This window comes from Poecilia reticulata, chromosome 10 (genome assembly GCF_904066995.2).
Source record: "Poecilia reticulata chromosome 10, P_reticulata-male-v2, whole genome shotgun sequence".
NCBI classification, from domain to species: Eukaryota; Metazoa; Chordata; class Actinopteri; order Cyprinodontiformes; family Poeciliidae; genus Poecilia; species Poecilia reticulata.
The window spans coordinates 28854319-28877216 of record NC_088839.1 but is presented as its reverse complement, the minus strand read 5'-3'; the positions used below and the strand labels follow the sequence as shown (position 1 = coordinate 28877216).

The following is a 22898-nucleotide window of genomic DNA, read 5'->3' as shown; positions in this document are numbered from 1 at the left end:
TTTTCCTTTTTGGTATGTTATATTAAGTCCATGTCTTCAGCTGAAATGGGTGGAGGACTGTGCTCACATTACAGAGGGTGTTAATGCATTTGAGGATGAGTAGTGTGACATTAGCTGTAGCGCTTTGTGTACATATTTCACCTTTCTTTGGAGTCTGGCCACAACAAATACTTATCTTAGTGAGATTCTGAATATTTTTGGCGTTTCCGAATGACTTATTCCACACACAAACAAAATCCTCCACAAGACAGTTTAACTATTTTATGGTTCCAAAAATCAAAATGGCAGAAAATTACTTTTACTTAAGCTAGGTTGGAAGAAAAAAAAGCTGATTCGCACAGATGATAAATACCAAACAGTAGTATAAGACTTTAACATAAAGCCTGCCAACAAAAGCAGCTGCACTAAATTCAAAGCAAAAGCCAGTTCTGAAGACATAAGTTGAGGATTATTCTAATTGTACTGGCAAAGCTCTTTTGTGGCCAGCTGAATCACGACTCTGAATATCTTTATGTGTAATAGCATGGAAGCAAAAAGTTGCACGTTTGCTCAGAAAAATCAATTTTTCAACAGTCGAAATGTGGCCAAAGGTACAGCGTCATAAATCAAAACCTCCACACAGGCTCAGGGTGTTCATTTAATAAAGTCTGACATGTTAGAGGACGTCTGAGTCTCAGCAGAGCAACCAGACTGAAAATACTAACATTTACACCCAAAATGATATTCCAATCAAAACTTAGTACCAAAATTTGGTGCAAAGTTTGTTTGGCATACCTTATAATCTCTGTAACTCATTAAATCAAAATGTTGCATGGCTCGTGAGATGCCAAATCTTTTCTCTCTTTATTTGTTCATGTTTCTAAATAGATTTATTTTAAAGCAAGCACAAAATGAAACTGCTGACTGCCATATGCTTTGGATCATTGTTTTGTTGAGCCACCAATGAAGTCCCATTTTTCCATTGTCTGGAAGTGATCACCAGATTTTTATACTGACCCTTTAAGTTGCTTAATCATTGAAGGCGCCATGATGGACATTGGAAGTCAGAGACAGGAGTATTAAAGAGCGACTTAAATTATTTTCCTATAAATTGTTTAAATTTTGTTTTCCCATGTTGTTTTTGCCAGTATGGTTTCTACTCGTTCGAATCAAACTGATTGGTCTGTGAAGCTAACAAACTTGTTTTTTTACAAAAATGTCCAATAGCTAGTTTAGAAAACGACCCACTCCTGATGTGTTGATCAAACTGCTGACTTTGCATTTCCCCTCACACTGGATCACACTGAAAAGTGTACAGAAGACGAGATGCTAACCAGTTATTTCCCTACATGCTAGGCTACATGACGGTGTGGCATTGTCTCCATGGTTACGGTTAAACGCATACTTTCTCCATGATGCAATATTTAATATCTTTCTAATCATTATGAAGTATGAGCGTTAATCTTTAACATTCATAAAATGTTATTAACGTATCAGTGCTTTAAAAATCAAGCATCCAATGGTTGCTAAGGAGACTCGGTTGCTAAGGAGACTCAGTGACCCCCCCCCCCAGGATGCCTATCTTAAATGCAGCTCTGGATTTGAAGACAAAATTTTCCCCCTCATTACCAGGCTTCTCTGTTTGTGTGACGAAAATAAAAAATGTCGATCCTCATCCAGCTAGATAATTCTGTTGCATGTTGTGTACAAAGTTATTTACATGGACAAATTTAAAACGATATATTTTACAGTTTGATGTTGCTGCAATAAAGGTTATTTTCTAAAATCCTTTTTAGACAGAACTATGCATGGTTCCAATAAATGTGGCTTTAAATCCTTAGACACAACAAAAAGGTGCAGTTTTAAATGTTTCCTGCTGATAAAAGCAATAAATGCAAGGAAATGCGTGGACTAAAATGTTTTATTCTGGCATCTCTTCCCACTCTGTTTATAACTATGATGAAGGGAACAGCACAGACCTGTCAGGTCACCTTCTGTGTGTAAAGAAACAGAACTTTGGCCACCAGACAAGTTCCCAAATATCCACATCAACCTGTCCCACGTGCTGCGTTCGCCTGCTTCCTCTGAGGGACCCACTTCCCCTCCCTCTACTGATCTCTGTCAGCTCCGAAACAAACAACTATAACAGACACCAAGAACTTTCTCCGTTGTTTGATCCCGGCTCTGACGAGGTCAGGGAGCAGAGACCAGGAGACCTGATCAGGGTCCGAGTTCCCACCCTCCCCCACAATATTCAACATCCAGTTTTATTAAAGTGTGATCCAAAAGGAAAAAAAAATCTCACTGCTACCACATGCGATGGCCTCATTCCAAGCCAAACACTTCCACCGGTGTGTATACCAAGACAGATGACTGTAGGACTCAGCCTGGCTAGCTGTGCTAGCGCTCTTAGTATTTATTTTCAGAGTTCAAAGCACTGGCAGCAGCACACTTGGTGTCTGCAGTCCAGCACAGTGCACCCCTGATTACCACAGTGAGGCTTCGCAGCCCACAAACTCATACGCTGCAGATTGTGCCAGCTACGAACTCCACATCTGCAGCGCACCGAAGAATGGGGGTGCAGACGTGAACCGAGGACGGAGGGGGTTCTGGGGGGGGTTCTGAGGCTTCAGAGCAGGGGGTAAAGGGATTCTTCTGAAACCAGACTTTGCTGTGGCTTGAATGCCTGCTTTGTGCAGCTTGGCTTGATCGCACAAACCACATTAAAAGTCGGGGTTTGTTATTCACCAAAAGGATTGATAACTAATGACTCACAGACCCTAAATCTGAGCTGTGAACTTTGTGCACTGAGCTGTAAAATTCATCAGTTTGCTAACAGGGTAAAGAGAGACTCTATAAAGCAAGAGATAAGAACCACTGTGTAAACTCAGAGGATGCTGGTGACGTGTGGGAGGAAAGTCTCTCAGGTTGTTCTTCTTTATTAGGAAAAACTGGTTGTTTTGTGATTTAAACATGAGAACAAAAGATTTAAAAAGTTATTATTGTTCACAGATGAGAGGCAGTGATGTAAATTTATTCTAATATTTCGGTTTCACTCATCGCAGGCAGGAATGTCAATCATTTGTGGTGAACTGTTGTATTTTCAGGATGGAATGATCATTTGTTTGTTTTTTATTTTTTGTACAACAAAATACTCACATCATGAAGCACAAAATCAAAACCTGTTTTACATAATTCAAGGGAGTGGGTGGAAGTATCAACATATCCATATTCCCACTCTTTATTAAAGTGGATGAACTATTTTTTTTTTCACTTTAAAGTGAAACTAGCACCAACAACAAAAGTACCAGTAATAGTTGAATAAGAATACTATTTATTATCCAGCAATAATGTGAATAAATGTGAGCTACTTAACAGAAATGATTGTTTCAGCCTCCAACTTCTATAAAATCTTTTTTAACCAAACAGTTTTCTGGGCTTTGCTGACTTGACCCCAGAGAGCCGTGCAGCTCCAAGTTATGAGCAAGACACTTAATCAAGGTTGGCCAACACGTACATACTCCAGCTTTTTACTGCATCTCGACTCATCGTGACGTTTTCCTCTCTGCTCCATCAGTTATAATTCTCAGCTTCGATGCCACATGTAAACTGTGACGATCCCCTCCTGTCCAGTAGGTGTCTCTAGTCCACGAGGTGTTTTTTCTTGTTTCTTTTCAGGAAGCAGGTGGATGGGCTGTTAATTGAACACAACGGACGCTGATAAATACTGACATCTAGTCAGTCACTGGTCTGCTTGATTGCCCTCTGGACCAGGCCGGAACGAGCAGCATTGGTCCCCACTTCTCTCTGACTGGGTGTGCAGATCCCCCAGAGCATACTTTTCATAAAATAAATGATTGTTTCTATAGATCTGCTCATCTGTCTCCCATTTTTGCCATCGCCTTTGAGCTGGGCGTGACAAAACTGAAAGTTGATATTCACAACAAGCCTATCGACCAGATGAATCAACTTCCTGAGCTCAAATAGTAGCTGTAGAACTGTTACAGTTTAGGTTTTGTTGGGTTTGTACTAAAAACTAAATTAGAATGCTTAAATTCATAATGCTTTGTTTGCTTTATAACAGTGAAAAGACATCAGAACAGCAGAAACTCTCTAAATACCTTTACTGCAATGAAAACGTTGGGGTCGGTTTTTAAAAATCTGTCTATAATTTATTTCTCATCTATTCAGACACAACAGCCAGAAGCATAGTTTCACAAAAAGACCTAACATCCAAAAAAAATATTAGTTTATCATTTGCAGATGCAGGTAGTAGCTAATTATATTTATTCAGTAACTTAAGTAACTTTTACTTGAGTAATATTATTATGAAGTATTCCTATTCTTACGTGGATAAAATTCCCAGATACTCTATCAGTGAGTGAATTCACTAAATGAAGAACATGCATATTTTAACCAGATATGAGCCTAACAGACAAAAACTTACATTTTAAGTGAAAGTGAGACCTCCTGTTTGTACGCAAGCTTTGTTATCTTAATGTTATTTTATAAGTCGAGTCGCTTTGCCATTGGGAGGCCAAGAAGGCGCAATAAACAGTACCATATTTTCCAGACTACAGAGCGCACCTCACTATAAGCATCACCTACAAATTAAAAAAAACAAAACACTGGAAGCGAACATATATAATCCGCACCGGGCTATAACTCGTTCATGCCGAGCTGACATGCAGTGGCTGAATTTCCCTCCTGTAATGCCAGATCGATACTCCTCAACTTAACAGCGGCATCTTTTTCTTCGTGTGGTTTCCATGAGTTTGAAGAAATGTCTCCATCATCCCTACTGCTAGCATGTGCTTGCTCTAAATGAAAAGTAGTGCTTTCTTATTTGATTTATAATTTTGACTTCCAATGATTCACTTCCTGCTACAGAGCCCCCTGGTGGTTGAAAGAAAATCCCATAAAAGTCGCACCAGGCTTTAAACCGCATGGTTCAAAGCCTGGGAAAAAGTAGCAGCTCATAATCTGAAAAATACAGTATATCTTATCATTGGATGTATCTCATCGTAGTCTTTAAAATACTATAATTTGCATGTAACTTCATATTTTTTCTGTGATATATTCACACCTAAAAACCACCCAATGAAATGTGCAACCTTTATTGGGGGACTGCAGTGAACATGATTGCCTCAGGAAAGATGAGTTCAGTAGAGTTGAGTTTCCTTAGGGTCAGGAGCCGGGCCTGCATTTTATTGCCTTGTAATGTAGAATGTTTTTGAGACAGTTTTATAAAAACATTTAATGGATCATAACATTCTTTTTTTTTTTGATGCATCAAAAGAGGCACTAATCCTTTCTACAATATATCCTTTGAAATGGAGGCCTTAACGCCAAGGCTTGTTATTTTTATGTTTCTGCTGACACCAACAGTCTTGGATAGATACATGAGAATGCTGTGACACAATCCTTCCCCCCTGCAAAACCTCAAAGACAATTCCCTAATTACAGACTCTTCTTCCAAAACTTTCCTTTGAGAATGAAAACAGCTAGGCAGTGATGAGAAAACGCAGAATAAGTCTCGTTTTCATGAGATGAATCAGCAGCAGAGAGGATGATTAAGAGCTTGAGCCTCAAGTCCGCCCTTTTCTGTATGTTTATTTGAAAGAAGCATCATGCCAAGACAGAAATCTCTGGGATTAGGTGGAAATAAATTTATGGTGAAATAATCCGGTTTGGCAATCTAATTTAAAGAAATGGGAAGCTGACGTTCACAGCACTGTGTGTCAAACAGAAACACCATGGTTTATGGACACGGTGACTGATTAACATTTAGTGCTTCCATAACAACAGCCATGCTTGAGATTTTCTACACAATCTGAAAACTTGGTATGTTGCAGATTACAGTACTTAAAAAGCCAAAATATGCAGTTTATTCCATTTGCAATGAACCTTTCAATAAGCAAAATACTCTCATTGAAGAGGTGGAGCACAACCAGAGTCTGGAATTTGAATTAAGGTTTTGAATAAGTATGAAATAGGAAAACAGAGTGGAAAACACATTTGGATTTCCAGACTTTGTCCTTTATGAAATGTCGTATCTGTCCGTCCATTAATGAATCAGTTGGTCCATTTTATCATCTTCATTAGCTCAAAATTGCCTGCTAGCTTTCAGGGTATTCCTGTTTTTATCCAAACTTCAGAGTTCTGTATTACAGTTCATTCATCCTGCATCCTGTGGAAATTTTAGGTAGCTCACTGAATACTTACCAAGATAGAAATACATAAACAGAGATGCTAGTGACCAGAATCTGACTACTGATTGATGAATCTTTTTCTGCTGTAGTCCCTATATAATCACATTGCAATGACTCTTTGCAATGAGAGGAAGGCGTAACTGAGGGAAAAAGACACCTTTAGCTATTTTCACAGTCAGTGATGTGGTAAAAAATAATCACACAGAATCATATAGATGTGAGAAGTTATTTAAAATCAAACTGTATTTTGACTTTCGATACTTTTGGTTCTTTCATGCTGTGACAGAGTACAATATAACTTGTAGTCTCTCATTATATGGGAAGTCTAACCTTCCCATATAATGGGAAGGGAAACTCATTATAGCAGTTTTGTTTATCCTATTGACTTTTCAGCTATTACCTGCTGGGTAAAATGCCTAAATTTTAAAACATTAGTGACGTTCTGGTCTGCTGAGGAATACAGATGGAGACTGACGGGGTGTGCTTACTAAAAACTAAAGAAGAATGCTTAAATTCATAATGCTTTGTTTGCCTTATAACAGTGAAAAGACATCACATCTGCTCCTAACACAAAGGAAATAGGGCCGAAAGGCTAGGGAAATAATTGTTCTTATTGTAATAATAACATGTATTGGGATTATTAATATTTGTAAAAATATATATGTTTCAAACTGCCCCTTTTTAAATCTTACTTTACATCTCCTTCCTAAAGATCAGGTTATTTGGGGTTTATCTAGCTCTGAAACACAAAACAACAGATTTACATATTTTTCCATGTTGGCTACAGATAGAGACTGCAGCCAATATTTTATATAAAAAGACAACATGGAAGAGAATAATTTTAGAGGGAACCCATCTGCTGTGTTTGCCTGCATCAAACAGGAAGCGGTTTAGTCCAGACAAGATGTTCAGCAAACCGACCGACCAATAAAAGGGGGTGTTATAGATTCACAGTCTGTGGCAGCTGTGCAAAATGCACATAATATTGCATGAAGCCACCAGCCCACCCACAGCACACCACAAAATATATGAAATCCAGATCGAAAGCTTGTTGTATTTGTCAAGTTGTTGATGTTCAAAGCTCGAGAGCAGATCAGGCAGCGTGTGTTTCTGTACGCCATGTGCTGTGATCTACTTGTTCATAAAAGTCCGTGTTTGAGCAAGTCGTTCAGTTAAACAACAGCATATATTACAATGTGTGTGCTCTCATAATGACCTGCAAATATATTATTCAGTGACTTATTCAGTCTCGGTGCAGGGGATTGATCATTGTTTATGTGATCAAATGTTACGTTTTGTTTTATTGCTGTTTGTTGCCCCTGGTCATCTGACTCATGAGTGTTATAAAACTAAACTAAACTCAACAAAAATGAGACCTTCTGGTAGCTAAACAAAGGTTATATTAAGCAAAATTATTCTATGGAGGTGAGAGAATGTCCAGAATTCAGGTAGGTCTCTTTTTGATACCTCTAATTATGAAACTCCCAATATAAAAATGAAGCTGGCATGGTCATTTGTTTGAGCCTGATTCTGTTAAAGGCTTCTTCATGTTCAAAAGTAGTTGTTTCTCCAGGCTGCCATCACCTGCTTGCTCAGGATGAGAGATTGCTGCAAAATCAATGCCACAGGGGAATGGTTTTTTTTCTTAGAGATAACTTTTAAACTAAATACTACTGTATTTAGTAACTGGATTTAGTTATTAATCAAATGTTCATGCATTGGTTGCAAGAAGCTGTATCTCAGCAGCGTTCTGTTTACCTGTACACAGAGTGTTACTATTCTGTGTAAACTGTAATGTTACTGTTCTGTTTAGAACAGTAGCGTTCTGAACTGATTTTGCATGTCGTGATATTCTGTTAATCATCCTTTAAAACAACCAAATCAGACTTTCAGAAATCCTGCTGCAGCTCTGCAGACCCTGGTGGAGGATTGTAGAGTCTGAAAAATGAGAAATAGAAAACATAACCACTTATTGACAGACATTTGTAAACATATGCAGCCTGGAAAACACTGCCAACTGCGTGGCGTCTTTGATTTGTTTTTAGCTAAAAATTGAGCTTAGACACTGCAAAAAAATATTGTAGCACAGAAAAAAATGACTTTTTAAAACATTTCTTTAATTTGAAAAAAGGGGGAAAAAGTTGACTAATGCCACACTTATTATATTGAATCTTTATAGATTGTTTCCTTTTTCTTCTCCTAATGAGTTTTAGTTGGAGCGTGTGCTCACTGGGGAGGAAATGGAACTGGCGTCTGAACTGCGAACAAGGCTTTCATATTATGAAGCATTCCTGAGTTGCCACAGCGCCGTGCCGCGCCGCGCCGCATCGTGCCGCATCGCGCCGCCGTTTCTCCCACACATCATCACGCATCACTTCCTCATCATCACGCCGAGGCTGCTGCACTTCCTCTCACTGCTCCTCGTGGGCTCATCTGTACAACCAGAACACTGTGGACTTGATGGACATGTTGACAAGCTCAGCTCTGGGAAACGTTGGATGAATTATTATGAGACTTGGGAATATTTTTGACCTCTCACAGTGATCAATAAAATCTTTGTGGGAAAAGAAGAGGACATGCTTTTTCTAAATTTTATGTGCATATCCAGTTCTTCATGTTGTTGTAGGTCTTTCATTTTTTTAAATTCTGTTTTGTTTATTTCCTACAACAAAGGGCAACAAGTTTGTTCTGTAAATAATGCGTCGGTTGTGAACATTGAAATTGAATTCCTATAAAAAGGCGACTTCCGTTTAGTCTTGTGTATAATTGCATGGTTTAAAGCATGAAAGTCTATCCACAACCACATGCATATTCACTTACTGTTTTTGTTAGTGAATATGCATGTCGACCGTAGCAGTCAGAGACATGGATTCATCGCAGTAAAACGGTGGAGTAACTTGATAATTTTACTGATTCATGGCCTCCAACTTGAAAAGATACATTTCTATCCAATTATTTGATATAATACATTTCAACTTCCTTCCTTTCACAAGATAAAAAGTCATATTGTTGTTTATTTGCTTTTCAAGCCTTTTGGTGCTTGATATTTTTACAGCTACATGCCAAAACCTTTATACCTTTATAGAAGAAAGAACTCTAGAGATAAAACAGCGATGTAACAAAACAGCAATAGTTAGATAAAGTATGTTTTATTGAGGCAGAACAGATGATAAAATGACTAATTAAAGTTGCTTCCTGAAGCCAGAATGCATCCAATAGTGAGGGAGGGGAGGGGCTTCTTTCTCTAATAAACAACATGTGAGCATTTCTGAAGGTTATATCTTATTTTCTTGTTTCTTCTCTCCGGAGGATGACTGATACTCATAATGTATGACCGGCTGCAGACCCCCGCCAGTTGCCCACTTGTTTCCCTTTGTCAGTCTTATCTGCTCATGAGGTAAAGTTTCCACTTGCAGGATAAGCAATGTCACCGCTCCCACTGCCAAATGAAGAGACAGAGCAAAATCCATTAAGATTCATCAATCAAGGTTCAGGTATGTGGACAGTGTAGGTTATGTTTTTAAATCTGTTCACCATTTATGGATAAAGACATGTCTGAGTTACTTTTCCCATTCATAAATATTGCAGGTCAGTTGGAATATTTCTGTTACCTTCTAATGGAGTTTGAGCTATAGGCTGTTTTGGAAATATTTCCATCGGACCGTTTTCGAAGACATGTAGCACCTGGGGTTGACACACACCAGTCCTCCTGAAATTAAACCGCAATGAATTTCACAGACCTGCTGCTCCAGAAACAGAAAAGACGGAGGCGTTGATTTAAATCTCAGAGAGCTACTAAGTCAGTGTCAGAAAAGATCAGGGCACATTTCAGTTACTACCGTCTCCTTCATTTCCTTCATTTAAGTGTAAATATTTTCAACATTTTCCTGCTGCTTCTTGGCAGCTTTATGAGACGGGATCCATGCTCCACATTTTACACATAATATTCTTGCCCCGTGATTTAAACCTAGCAGAGAAACGTGCGAAAATCAGCTGAACAAGACACTAAAGGCTCAATTTCTTCGTTTTTGACAGTAATCCAAGTATTGTATTTTCCGCACTATAAGGTGCACCGGATTATAAGGCGCAAAGAATAGACGCTGCAGTTAGGGTTGCCCCCCCGTCTCGTACAAATGTGGATGTGTAATAATAGAGAAGTGGTCCCCGAGTACTTTATATAGTAGGCTGCCCCAGTCATTGTTTCACTCACGGTGTTGCGATATTGTGGCCAACTGTTTTCTGGGTAACACAGACCAACCGACACGCTGCCGCCGCAGTCTCTGTTTCTCTTCCCCGCCCGACCCCCCTCCTCGGTCGGCGAGGAGAGCCTTCTGCGACTGGGCCGGGGCGTGGCCGGACGATGGTCACCCTTCTCCGTTCGCGCACAGCATGTTCGTGGAGAACGTGGTGCTAAATGACCTGCAGATACCTGATTATCAGGTCAGTAGGTAGATAGGTCAGTCAAACTTTATTAACAAACCAGAATTCTGACAACTATCCCAGCATGCACTGCGCACTTCTTCTTCTACGGGCAAAATTAAGTCGGCGGCTGCTTACCGTAGTTGCTAGACCTGTTGTGGCTCAATATTGGTCTATATATAAGGCGCACCGAATTTTAAGGCGCACTGTTGGCTTTTGAGGAAATTGAAGGTTTTTAGGTGCGCCTTATAGTGCGGAAAATACGGTAAGTCTATCAGAGAGATGGCGTCTCAGGTTTGACTGTAAGATATCTTAGTATTCATGAAGTGCAGGATCAACTCAACCAACTCTCCACCATTGTGTTTTGTGATTTTCTTCAAATACGAAGCTATGAAATTAGCACGAAGCCCAAATGTTTCCACTTTGGTTTCAATGTTTAAAAGTCACTGTTGCACAGAACTTTACAACTTTGCAAATGTCAATGACAGACACATAAAGACCATTAAAAAGTCAGTCTTCTGCCACCTGAAGACAATTTCTTCTAATTCAAAAAACACTGAATGGTTTAGCAGCAAAATACATCAAAGTTCTGTTGTTGTCGTATCAGCCTCATGTCCACTCAGGACTTCTGGTTCTGATCTACTCTGCATCAGCAGAATCAGAACCATGGAGAAGGAGCAGTCAGTTTTTATGCTCCACTAATCTGAAACAAACTTCAAGAAAACCGCAAAGACGCTGAAACACAGAATTTCTTTAAATCCAGGCTAAAAACCAATTTATTTAGAGTTATCTCTGATTAATAATACCTAGAACATTTATCAGTTTTAGTCAGATGTGTTGCTTCATCATTGTGTTCAGTTTTTATCATGTGAAACACTTTGAACTGCCATGTTGTTGTGCTAAATAAACTTGAGTAATCACGCCATGTGTTTTTTTAAGAGAAAAGACTTTCTCCTTAAAACCTGAAACAAACCTGATTTGTTCCAGGTTTCTCAAATTGCACTGACATAAACTTTGATTAATCAATTGGAAGAAGCAAGAGCAAACTCACGCGAACAACTTTTTTTAATTTTACCTTTAACTTTGTTCACTAAACGCCTGTTGTGTGTATTTTGGGTACTTGTTTGCAAAATGCTAAAATTAAAAAAAGATGCAATCCAACACCAACAGTGTCTTCAGTCAGAGGCTCCTTCAGGTATGCTGTATCACAAACTGCTAGAGGAGATTTTCCCAGCTCTGAGATTTTCAGAGTCATCTGCAATGACTCTTAGAAGAGAGTTACTGCAATATCTAATTTAAATGTGTGATTAATATGGTTTTACTGAACTTAACTGAGTTGACTATGTTATTACTGTGAAACAATACTCGAGGCCTCGGTCGTGGCACCTGCAAAAAATAAATAAATAAATGGAAACAATCGGCATCTAACCTGCAATTTGTGTTGCCTCTGCATTCTGGCCGCCTTGTGAACCCTGTGTATATATAATCAGCATCAGATCATTTGTTCTGAATTACGTTGTGTGCAACCTCTGAGTTACAGAAAATAAATAATACATATTCAAATGGTTATAATTCTTGCCGTCAATCAGCAGCTACGCCTCACACCCATGTTTGTCGACTTCATTGTTTCCCCGTACATATGGCAGATTAAAATAATATGAATTTTCAGCATTACAGTAGTCAAGCCAAAGCACGTGCATGAAACTATGAATCACAGCTGCTCTCGTACCAACATGTGACCACAGGACCAAACTCTTTCCATGCTGCGGTGCTGCGTCACACTCCAGAATACGACACAAATCACAAATTATTTTCAACCTATGGAATAATAGAAGAGAGAAAAAATTTTGGCTTCTGCCAATGCAGCAGATGATACCATGATGAACGTCACAGACCTGCCAGCGCATTCTGCTGTGATCATGCAGCTGGTTCTGTTCTCGATGTGTTGCAGCGACGCAGACCTCCACCGGCGCTTGGAGGTGGCCGCACAGCACCAGATGTTCTGAGAGCAGTGAAGGGGGGAGTCGGGTTCTGTTAGAGATGTGCTGTGATGTGGGCGAGGTGAGGAACAGTGCACATGACTGCAGCGGGTCCCACATCTGTTCTGCCAAGAGCGACTGTAACAGCTTCGAGGCATGACAGCAGAGAATAGAAACCAAAAGATGGAGATAACTGTCAGAGGAGGATTATTTAGTTTTCTTTTTCATTATTATTTGAATATATTGCGTCTTTCTGGTTGCAATGATTTCAGTAATGCAGAGATAATAGACTGAGGTCAAGCTGGTGGCATCCCAGAAATCAATCACCTCATTACAATGGTGGTATGACACATTTCCAGCTGAAACATTTGTGCAGCTGGTCTTGCTGGCAGGTTTTGCTATTCTGTGTGAAGTATAAAACATCATCACTGTTGGCAAAATAAGAACACAGAAGGCAATTCCAATCTTTTCCCCGCTTCGCGGTTTGTCACAGTTTGAAAAGACCCCAAAGTGAACTTTAAAACCACCACGTTTCACGATGTAATGTTAACTTATTTAATCTTGTTTTCAGTGTTTCTGTTGTTAAATGCTCATACCTGAAAAAAAATCCGGAGAAATCTCATTATTTAAGAACAGTCAGATGTATTTAATATTTTCTTGTGGAAACAAATCCCTGTCTTTTGCAGACTCCCGTGCCTTTTTATGACTGAATCTTTCCATTGTTGATTGTTTATTTGTTAAATGTCCTGAATTCTCACGAGGACCCTGCAGGTTGTCTTGTACTTTCAGAGATGCTCAAGACAAGGCAGGCAAAGTATGGTAATGAAACTGTTTCCATTAACAGTAGTTTCCATTGAGTTTATTGACCAGACAGACGCCGTGGATGGATGCATTGGTTAAAAATCCCAGTTATCAAACCATCCTGCTTTTCTTCAGAGAATACATCGGTTTCTGCACAATATAAATAATTCAGTGTTTCCAAATATTTTCAGATTCAGATGCAACTTTATGTTTATCTAATCAGAAGAAGGGCAGTAAGTCTAAATGAGCAGTTAGAGCACTCGTATACAAATATAGGTAATATGGATAGGTGGGAAAACAAATCAAATTTTATTATTTTTTTATTAAATTATAAGATAGACTGCTAACTGTGATTTTTTGGGGGGTAGTGCTACTTTTTTTTTACACAATATGTCTATGTTTGGAGTCTGCTTCTGTTTGCTCTGTATGTTTGAAAGATGGAAGTTAAGTAAAATCTGAATAACAAAAAAATATGGAACAGTTTTACCAGACAGAACATTTCCACCACATGACTCTGTGTCAAAATACTCCTTCAGGGTCCAGCATCCAGCACTCAGGGGGTATTTTCAGTAAACAATTTAGAAAATGATTAGCGGATATACGATACATTTTGGTGGTTCCAAACTGGGATCTTAGAGGATTACATTAGAAGGAGGCCTCTGTGCAGTCTGTTTTATCTCCTGGATCATCTGACAGGGTCATTCTCATGACAGCCAATTGGTCACAGATGTGTCTCCAAAAATGATAATCCTGTCACTGATGTCTGCGGCAGGGTAAAGACCATCTGATTAAAATGGGATTATGACGGGGTTTCAGGGTCCTGGCAGGATTAAATGGCTGTCAGGATTAATGAGAAACAATGAGGTTCTTCTGATGGGTTAATTAAAAATCTGATTGGTAATATTACTCAGCTTGACGTCAGAGTTAAAGGACAGTGGGCTGAAATACACTTGAATTCTGTGCAGAGAAAATTTATCTAACACATTTCAAGAAACTTCTCATTGTGATGTAATGACTCTGAAAACAAAACAAATGACTCTAGAAATATTTTTCCAGTTACAGGAAAGGTTGCCTGTCTTCCCGGCATCTTTTCTTCACTTATTCACTTGTGAACAATGAAAGGGAGAGTGAACTGAAGAGCTCAGTTTCACATGGAAGAGATTTCTTCTATTTTTTTCCCCTTTTGCTACACTTATGTCGTCCAACTTCCCTTCAAACTCTACCTCACCACATCCTTGACCTTCTTACGTCATCTTTTTTGTTTCTTCCTCTCTTAAAAATCCATATTCAACACTCTTTGTCCACTATATTTCCTCTGCAGATGTCCTATCCATCTCTCAAACTTTCTCTCCAAATCTATCTGAGCTGTCCCTTTGATTTACTCAGTCATAAGCTTGCTTGGTAAACTTGCCTTACAGTGTTATTTCACTATATTTATTTGCTTTTTGAGAAACAGAGTATTTCATTACCTGCGTTTCCATTACAAATGTCTGAAAACTTTGTAAATATTCAGCTATTGTAAAAAAAAAAAATACAATTCTGCAATTGCACTTGCAATTAAAATCACATGTGAATAAGTTTGTTCATGCAATAAGCTATTTAAAAACATACCACACCATCATTCTCATACTACTGCCTGTCATCTTCTTCATCCTTTCTGCTAGTAGAAATATTCGGTTGTTGATCACATGACTTGTGTGATGGGAAAAATTGTTTTCATTGCAGTTGAGCACAATGCAGTAACTTTGATACAGCTGATTCATCCATTCATTCTAGTGCTAAGACTTCTTATTTAAAAAATTGCGCTTTATGGGAAATTGGTGTTCCCATAAAGCAAATTCATGGAAATACCAGTTTCTGTGTGTTCAGGTCTTCATGCAACATTAAAAATAAAGTTTCTGTTCCCTCAATTTGTTTGCAGTTACATAAAATAATACATGTGTTTTTGCTATCAACAACATTCTAAGTTAAGTATGAAAACAGCTAAAAGATACAAAGACATACATATTTTGTAAGAATACCTTAGTGTGCGTGTGCTTTCTGTGTGCGTGTGTGAGATCTCTCCATCAGAGGATCTTTGCTGGAGGGCGTGGCTGCTCCACTGCTGACTCTTCACTTGCCTTCAATCAACTGATTACCTGCTCTGAATATGATCCGTCTGCTGCTGATGATCAGATATTCTTCATAACCTCACTGATGTTTGCACCAACCCCAGCTCTCACAAGAAAATACACAGAAATATCACATATTTATTATTCAAAGCAGTGAAATTAGGCACCATCCTTGTTATGTGTATAATATGCATCATCAGGCATTATCGTACACCGTCTTAGCTTTCTGGCTGTTGGAAGGCATACAGAAGGATCAAAAATGGTGAAAGGAAAATACACACAAACCAGAAGATCCAGAAGAGTGACAGGACAGTGGGACAAAAGAGACTGAAAATATGCATGAAGATAATTTTTTATAAATATGAAATGACACTATAAGCATGGCATGTAACTGAAAAAGCATAACCACATTATACCACGTTCTCCAACTTTCTGTCACTTTTCTGTCTGCTTAGGTTTTGTTCTTTTGATTATCTGTTGAACCTCAAATTTATACTTGTCACAGAAAATGTAGTTACTTAACTCTGCTCTTTATTTTTTATGTTAAAAAAGGGGGGAAAAGAACATTTGCATACACATCAAATTATTTTCAAACGTTTTAATTGAAATTCATTCTTAGACCTTTATTAAATGTTTTTTTTTTGGAAACATCGTTTGGTTATAAGAACATCCATATAATCTATTTTCATTAAACATGAAAATCAGATCATTGAAGGTTTTTTTTTCCAACTTGAAGAATAAAAATGCCAGATGTTAATATTTGATGTGTTTTAGCTATGACATAAATATTTCACTGGTTCCTGTGCGATTTGGTGTTATTCCTCAGCTTCCAAATCAGATTGGAACAATGCAGACCAGGCTGTAACACGGAGGAATTTGGTCTTCACAGGGAAGGTCGTTGACCTGTTTTCTCAAGGAAATTTATGAAGCGCATATCTAGTGCTTTGTCTGTATCCATTTCAGCCTTTGTGAGAAGCACTGTTCGTTTTGGATTTCTTCCTTGGACTGTCAGGGTGGTATTCATGGAGCTAGTCTGACCCACATTTCCCATGTGGTCCTCCACTCCATCAAAGCTTCTCATGCTTCGTTCTAAGCTAACAAACTGGGATGAAATGTCATTTCAAATGAACGTGAAATCATCAGGAACGTTTTGTGGCTGTTCCGTTAATAGTCTGACTTCCAGAGTTTCAGAGAAAATGTTAGAAGTTTCTTTTTAAACTCGGTTTGTTTTGTGTCAGTGTTCACACCCAGTCCGGAAAAGTCTGGAATTGTTTGAAGGTTTTTTCCAGGTTTGGATCAGGATTTTATTTTATTGTGACTTTTTGTTTGACTGAGTTAGTTTTTATTAGTTATTATTAGCTAAATTCTGTGCAATTTTTACTATAGTAGTTGTAGCTTTTTCATACTTTAACCACCTAAAAATGAACTAAAGTATTTTATTTTGATTATACATCAATTGGGTAATGAATACCCAAAGAAGATACCATTTTCAAAAATGGACTGACTGACCTTTCCTCCCAACTTTTGCTGTCACCATCTTGTGGGCTAACATTGGGGCCACCAGGCGGAGTACAGCTGTGTGGGAACAAAATTCAATTTCACATCAGTTCAAAAGGCTAATAAATATATTCATAAACATGAAAACAAAAGATATTAAATAAATAACTTCAGTATGTTTAAGTTTTATAAACACACAATGTAGTTCTAGGTAGCTAATTTTTCTCCTTTTACAGTAATTACAGATACTTCCAGACATTTTCCCATCCATCCATCCATCCATCCATCCATCCATCCATCCATCCATCCATCCATCCATCCATCCATCCATCCATCCATCCATCCATCCATCCTGCAGACAAATCCTGCTTTGAAAATGTTTCTAAATATCAATGCATCCATCACACATGTGAAGTTGAAAAGTGTTTTAGCTTTAATCAAGCTGTTTTGAAGCAGATATCTAACAAAAAAATCAGATGTTAGGTTTGTCATGAGAGCAATGCCTCCCAGATGTTCCTCTCTGGCTGCATATCTTTCCACAGAGGCTGTTTATTTTGCCCTCAGTCGTTGCCCTAATGACAAATGGCCGGTGAGCTGATCACTGAGAAACATTCAAGTGGAATCCTGTCAAAGACAGCAGTGTCTCATAAACATTTGGTTCTTGTTATGTAGCTGGGAACCTCACGGCGGCCTGAATTGGCCTGAAAATCCTTTGGCCTTTTGTCTGTATGCATGTGGATTCTGCTGGCAGGCAATTCTGAGAACCACCCAAAACAAAACAGCCAGGAGGTGCTCCACTGTTCGGCGGTGAAATAACCGGCCTGCACGGTCAGATTTGTTTTCGGAGGGGAACAAAAAAGCACACACAGCTTTGATGATGTCACCCATATGCCAGATCCCCAGTGTGAAGCTCGCAAGGCATTGGCTATCAGTGAAAAGGTCCCATTCTGGTAGGTTAGTGATTGGAAAGCATGCCAACTCAGAACAAAAAGCTCCCTCTGGTGCTAGATGGCTGTTTGATATTGTTACCAGACTCCTGTTCTGCTCTCTGGTCCAGCCTCAAACTCTCAGCTGCAACATCACGCAGAGAGGGACGGCCGTAAAACCAGAGCGTGAAGATGAAGTGGACTCCTGTTATCGCATGACCTCAACTGGCTTCACAATCACTGTTTGGTTTTCCTTCAGGGGAAAAAAACCTATGGAAAACAGGGATAAGACTGGAAAAAAAAAAACACACCCATTTGGAAGTAATTTCAGCAAACGGCATCTGAAAGTGCTTGGCTGTGATACCATCACACTTTACTACGAGCAGTGCATCCTGGGAGACAAACTATTGTTGTGTATAAAACTATCTTGAAACAGTACACAAGGAAATACTTCATGCTTGGTTAAAAATTTGATTATTAACATCGTTTTCTTACTTTATTGAAGGCAAGCTCACAATTATTCAACCACAATGACTTCAGTAGAGATATCAGAGTTAAAAAAAGCAACAAAGTCCTAATAATTTGTTAATGCTGCCTCAAAATCATTAACAAAAGTCTGAAGCTGTATGGAGGAACAGACCTCCTCTGCAAGCAGTTTGGTATTTCCTCAGATGAAAACCGCAGCATTACCACCAACTGCTTTGTTTTGGTTGCGCTATTTTCAGACTCTAACTGGTTCATTTCATGGCTTACTGGAACTATTAATGAAAGTATTAAATCTTACTTTTTTACCTCAAATTACCTATGAAGTTCCAGTGCAGAACGTTTTACCTATTATCTATGTTTGCAACTTGTTTTGCATAGTTTGTCACTGGTGTGTACTCTATTGTTTTCATCAACAGGGCCTTGAAAACTGATTTGTTCACAATGAGAACTAAAATATAAATCACACTAAACAAAATATATAAATATTCATGTTTTCCTTAGTTTTTTATTGTAAAATGTCCTTTCAGAATTTGAATTATGGTTTAAATCAAAGAAAATATGTATGTAGTGTTATGTCAAAAAGCAAAGAAAAATGTTTATAAAAGTCTGACATATTTCTATAAAAATGTTTTTTACATGAACTTTTTTAAAATAAAATATTTAATATCAGCCTATATAATAAATGGAAATAACATTTTGTTCTTTTAACTATTTAAGTTGATTATTTAACTAAATCTACACTAAACAGTTTTCATTGTTTATCTTAAGTCACCTTAAATTTTATGCAGATAATTTGTTGCAGTTTTCAGAGTATCACAGTTCTACCCTGATGACAGTGTGATCAATATCCAAAGCAGGATAAAAGTTAATGTTTTCAGACTAGTTGTGTCTTCAAAAACAAAAGCAAATCTCATTTTATTCTGTAAACAGTTTTGAGACTGTAATGAAATGCACAAAGTGGAAACTTCTCACTTCAGGTCTTCTCAGGAGACTCGGATTTATTTAAATAAGTTTGACTGAACTGGACATCTGAAGCATCTGAACATTAAAACCTAAGCCTGAAGTAAAACTTTTGACTTTAATGTGAGCGCCGCTCATCTTCTGAGCTCAATTCCTTCAGAGCGGGAGGAAAGGTTGCACAGGTATTTGCTTCAGCCTCATTTATCAAAGCCGTCTTCTCCCATCTGCAGCTGGAAGATATAACTGACACTCATCATATCAAAAGGCACTTCAGGACTCCCACTCAAAGCAGCTTGCTTTGAGCTGCAGAAACGTTGCCACCCAGCCCTGCTTCCTGTCGGGAACTGAGCCAATAAGGATTTACACCTGGCAATTTAAAGATTTAGAAAAAAGAAGAATTAGCTCCTTCAAGTTCAGAGTCCAGAACTGAAATAGATTTTTTTTTATCCTATTTCCTTTTCCTCATATCACATCCGACTGTCAAACGTTGTTTTGCAAATCTGTCTCAGGAACTGGGATGTGCACCTGGTGGATAAATCAGCTAAATAAAAAAATAAGTCTGCTGGGATTGTAAGTCGTTTTAAACAGGTCTGACTTTCACCAAGATGTGGGCGACTGTCCCAGCAGGCTTGTTTTCTGCACCATCAACTAGAAAGGAAGTCAAGAAGAAAATCTGAGAACATTTTTTTCTGTGGTAGTACTTAAAAACTGCAATTAATCTAAACAATTTCATTGTCTTGAAGTTTTATTTATTTGAAAACCGAGGACCTTAGGGGGAACGCATCTGTTTTTATATCTTTTGGCTCGTTTCTTTGGATTAAAACCCTCCTTTCTTTGGGAAAACAGCCTCAATAAACACTTTTGTAATAAGATATGAGTGTATTAAGACATGCAGCACACCTGTCATCAAATGCTGTCTTAATAGGATGAGACAGTAATGAGGAAAAACTTTAGCTTTTTTAATGTTCCCACTACTATCAGTGTAAAACAGCACATGCTGGATTAATCCATCACATGTTCTGTTTCAGCTGAAAGACGGAGGAATTGCCAGAGGATCCAGAAACACCTTGGAAAAAAAGAGGTCACCCACTCTCTCTGCAACACGCCTGTTTTCTAAGTCAGGTTTCAATAAAGACACTTCCTCCGCTTGAACCTCATAACATGGTGCATTTGGTTTTCCAGTCGGGCCAATATCAACTCTGATAGCAAGGCTGGAAAAATATTCTCCCTTTTTGGGCGATTGGGTTACGACAAGTCGGTGCAGGGTGCGTTTCTGAATCTAACAGTCAAGGTTGCAGGGAGAGCTGATGGGATTTACAAGTTTTTGTAATGAAGATGACCTACCTCCAAAAACCTCTCCAAACCCACTCTGAGCCTCTAAACACAGTAAATTACTCCCATCATGCTGACACCATTTTTAGTGGGGGAGGAATTACACTTAATGTCCCGGTCAAGGATACTCCGATGATAGATGTAGCAGGAAGCAGAGTTAGGAAAATATTTTATAAACATGGAAAACGATTGTTAGTGTGGTTGCAGAGAAGTGAGTGTCTTAATAATAGAAGGTTTTGGAGGCGGGGGACTCCTCACACACTTCACGGTTCAGCTCCAGTGCTGCTGCTGCTGCTGATACGTTTTCTGACTTTAGATTAGATTGTTTTACTGCTTAATAAACATCCGCCTGCACCCTGCTCCTTCAGAACGTTCAATCATTTTGACTATTTTACAATGCAACAAAATGTAAATGTCTGTTATTGGTTTTGTCAACCAATAACAGACATTATTGTTTTTTTATACATAATATAATTTTTTTTTATACATCATAAAATGAAAAGCACTTTGAACTGCCCTGTTGTTTAAATTTGATATACAAATAAACTTGATTGCTTGTACAAGTAATGATATTCTTAAAGCCAGAGGTTACATAAAAAAAAATCTAACTCTAAGCCAGAAAATAAAACTAATTTCTGAAATCTACAATAAAACTGTACTCTGATAACTCTTTACATTAACCATGTTTATTTTGCTATAAAACCACAGATCCATAGATACTTGGGACCTCGTTTTAAAATTACGCTTATATCTGCTTTTTTTAATAGTTCACACACCAAATATGGTAAATGGTAAATATACCTTTACATGCACTGATATCACAGTGGGAGGCGTTTTAGCACTAGAAGTTAATATCTAGTGCTAAGATGTAATGAAGACTTACTTATTCCTCATTTCTGCTCCTTAGGGAACAGCCAAGAGAATAAATGCAGCTCCTGGATTGGCTGCTTTGCCAAGTGTCATGAATCATTGGGCCAAGTTGTTCCAGACTCCCAAATAAATTTGTCTTTCTAACATTTTGGGTAAGCCACAAAAAAATCCATTTATTGGTGGATTATCTGCAAATACATTAGGGTGAGCTTCCACATAAAAATCTGCGAATAGGTACATCTTGAATCTTGGAGTTCTTAGAGTTTCTCCCAACACTTAGATGAGTGATTAACAGACTTTAAAAGGCTGTGCTAAAATTAGCCCAGATCCTACTTGTCAGAGCAGGACTGTTTTGTGTAACTTAACAGTTATAAATTTGAACATCACACATGGGATTCCTCAAAGCTCTACTCTCAAGTCACTTTTACTGAAGGTCTGTATGCTCCTCATAACTCAGATTATACTTCAACCTCTCTCCAGTCTTTGACATCATTTTATTAAAATGAACATGCATAAGGATTTCAAACACAATCTCAGTAGGGAGAATAAAAACTGAAATCCGGTCAATGCTACAGAGATCCTGTCATAAAAAAAACAACCTTGAGTTGACAAGAGAAACCCATGAAGCTTTTCTGCTGTTTATGATTTAAGGAAAGATAAAAAAAAAATGTTTGGCCTCTTAAGAAAATATAAATGTGGCCTTGCAGTCCTGAAAGCTATTCAACATATAACCTTGAATATTTTATAACCAAGTGCAGAGGCAAAAAAGAAAAGAAGTAAACCCGAATGAAGACGTATCTAAGTGGAAAAGCAGGAAAACACACCCAAAAGAATGCATGGAAATCTAATAATTTCAAACTCAACAGGTCGCGCAGTCCATCAGTCAAAATCTTAAATAAACAGACGCAGTTTCAAATTGAGATGAATTGATTCACATTTTAAGCAGTGTCCACTCGCTGACCATAAAGCTGCAGGTGCATCAGTCAAAGCAGCGAGCCAGACAGACTGACCTCTGCTGAGAGGTTCACTGCAGCAGACTGTTTCTGAATCAGGCCTTGTGTGTTTATCCCATCACAACAAATCATTTCACATGGGCACCAAAACCAGCATGAGGATGTATTAATAAAGGGATTCCTGCTCTGTTTGGCTGTGGGGATTTATTGCTTTAATGGAAAAACATCAGCTTTGTTTTCTTTTTTTAAACAAATATTTTGGTGTTTATTGCAGAAGAGCAGGCTTACTCTGACCCACGGAGACCACCGCTCTCCTTCTCTACTGGGACCAGAGGGACTTCAGCTCCGCAAACCATCAGCGTCACTCCTGTAA

At 38.4% G+C, this 22898-nt stretch overlaps 1 long non-coding RNA gene across 1 annotated transcript; it reads right to left on the bottom strand.

Annotated features, from left to right (window-relative positions):
• Positions 1 to 9323: 9323 nt before the first annotated feature.
• On the bottom strand, positions 9324 to 16067 carry LOC145553127 (uncharacterized). The gene is made up of 4 exons (XR_014089347.1): positions 12506 to 16067; positions 12040 to 12082; positions 9803 to 9900; positions 9324 to 9630 (listed from the first exon to the last, which is right to left on the bottom strand). It is a non-coding gene; the product is annotated as an uncharacterized LOC145553127 (long non-coding RNA).
• Positions 16068 to 22898: the final 6831 nt, after the last annotated feature.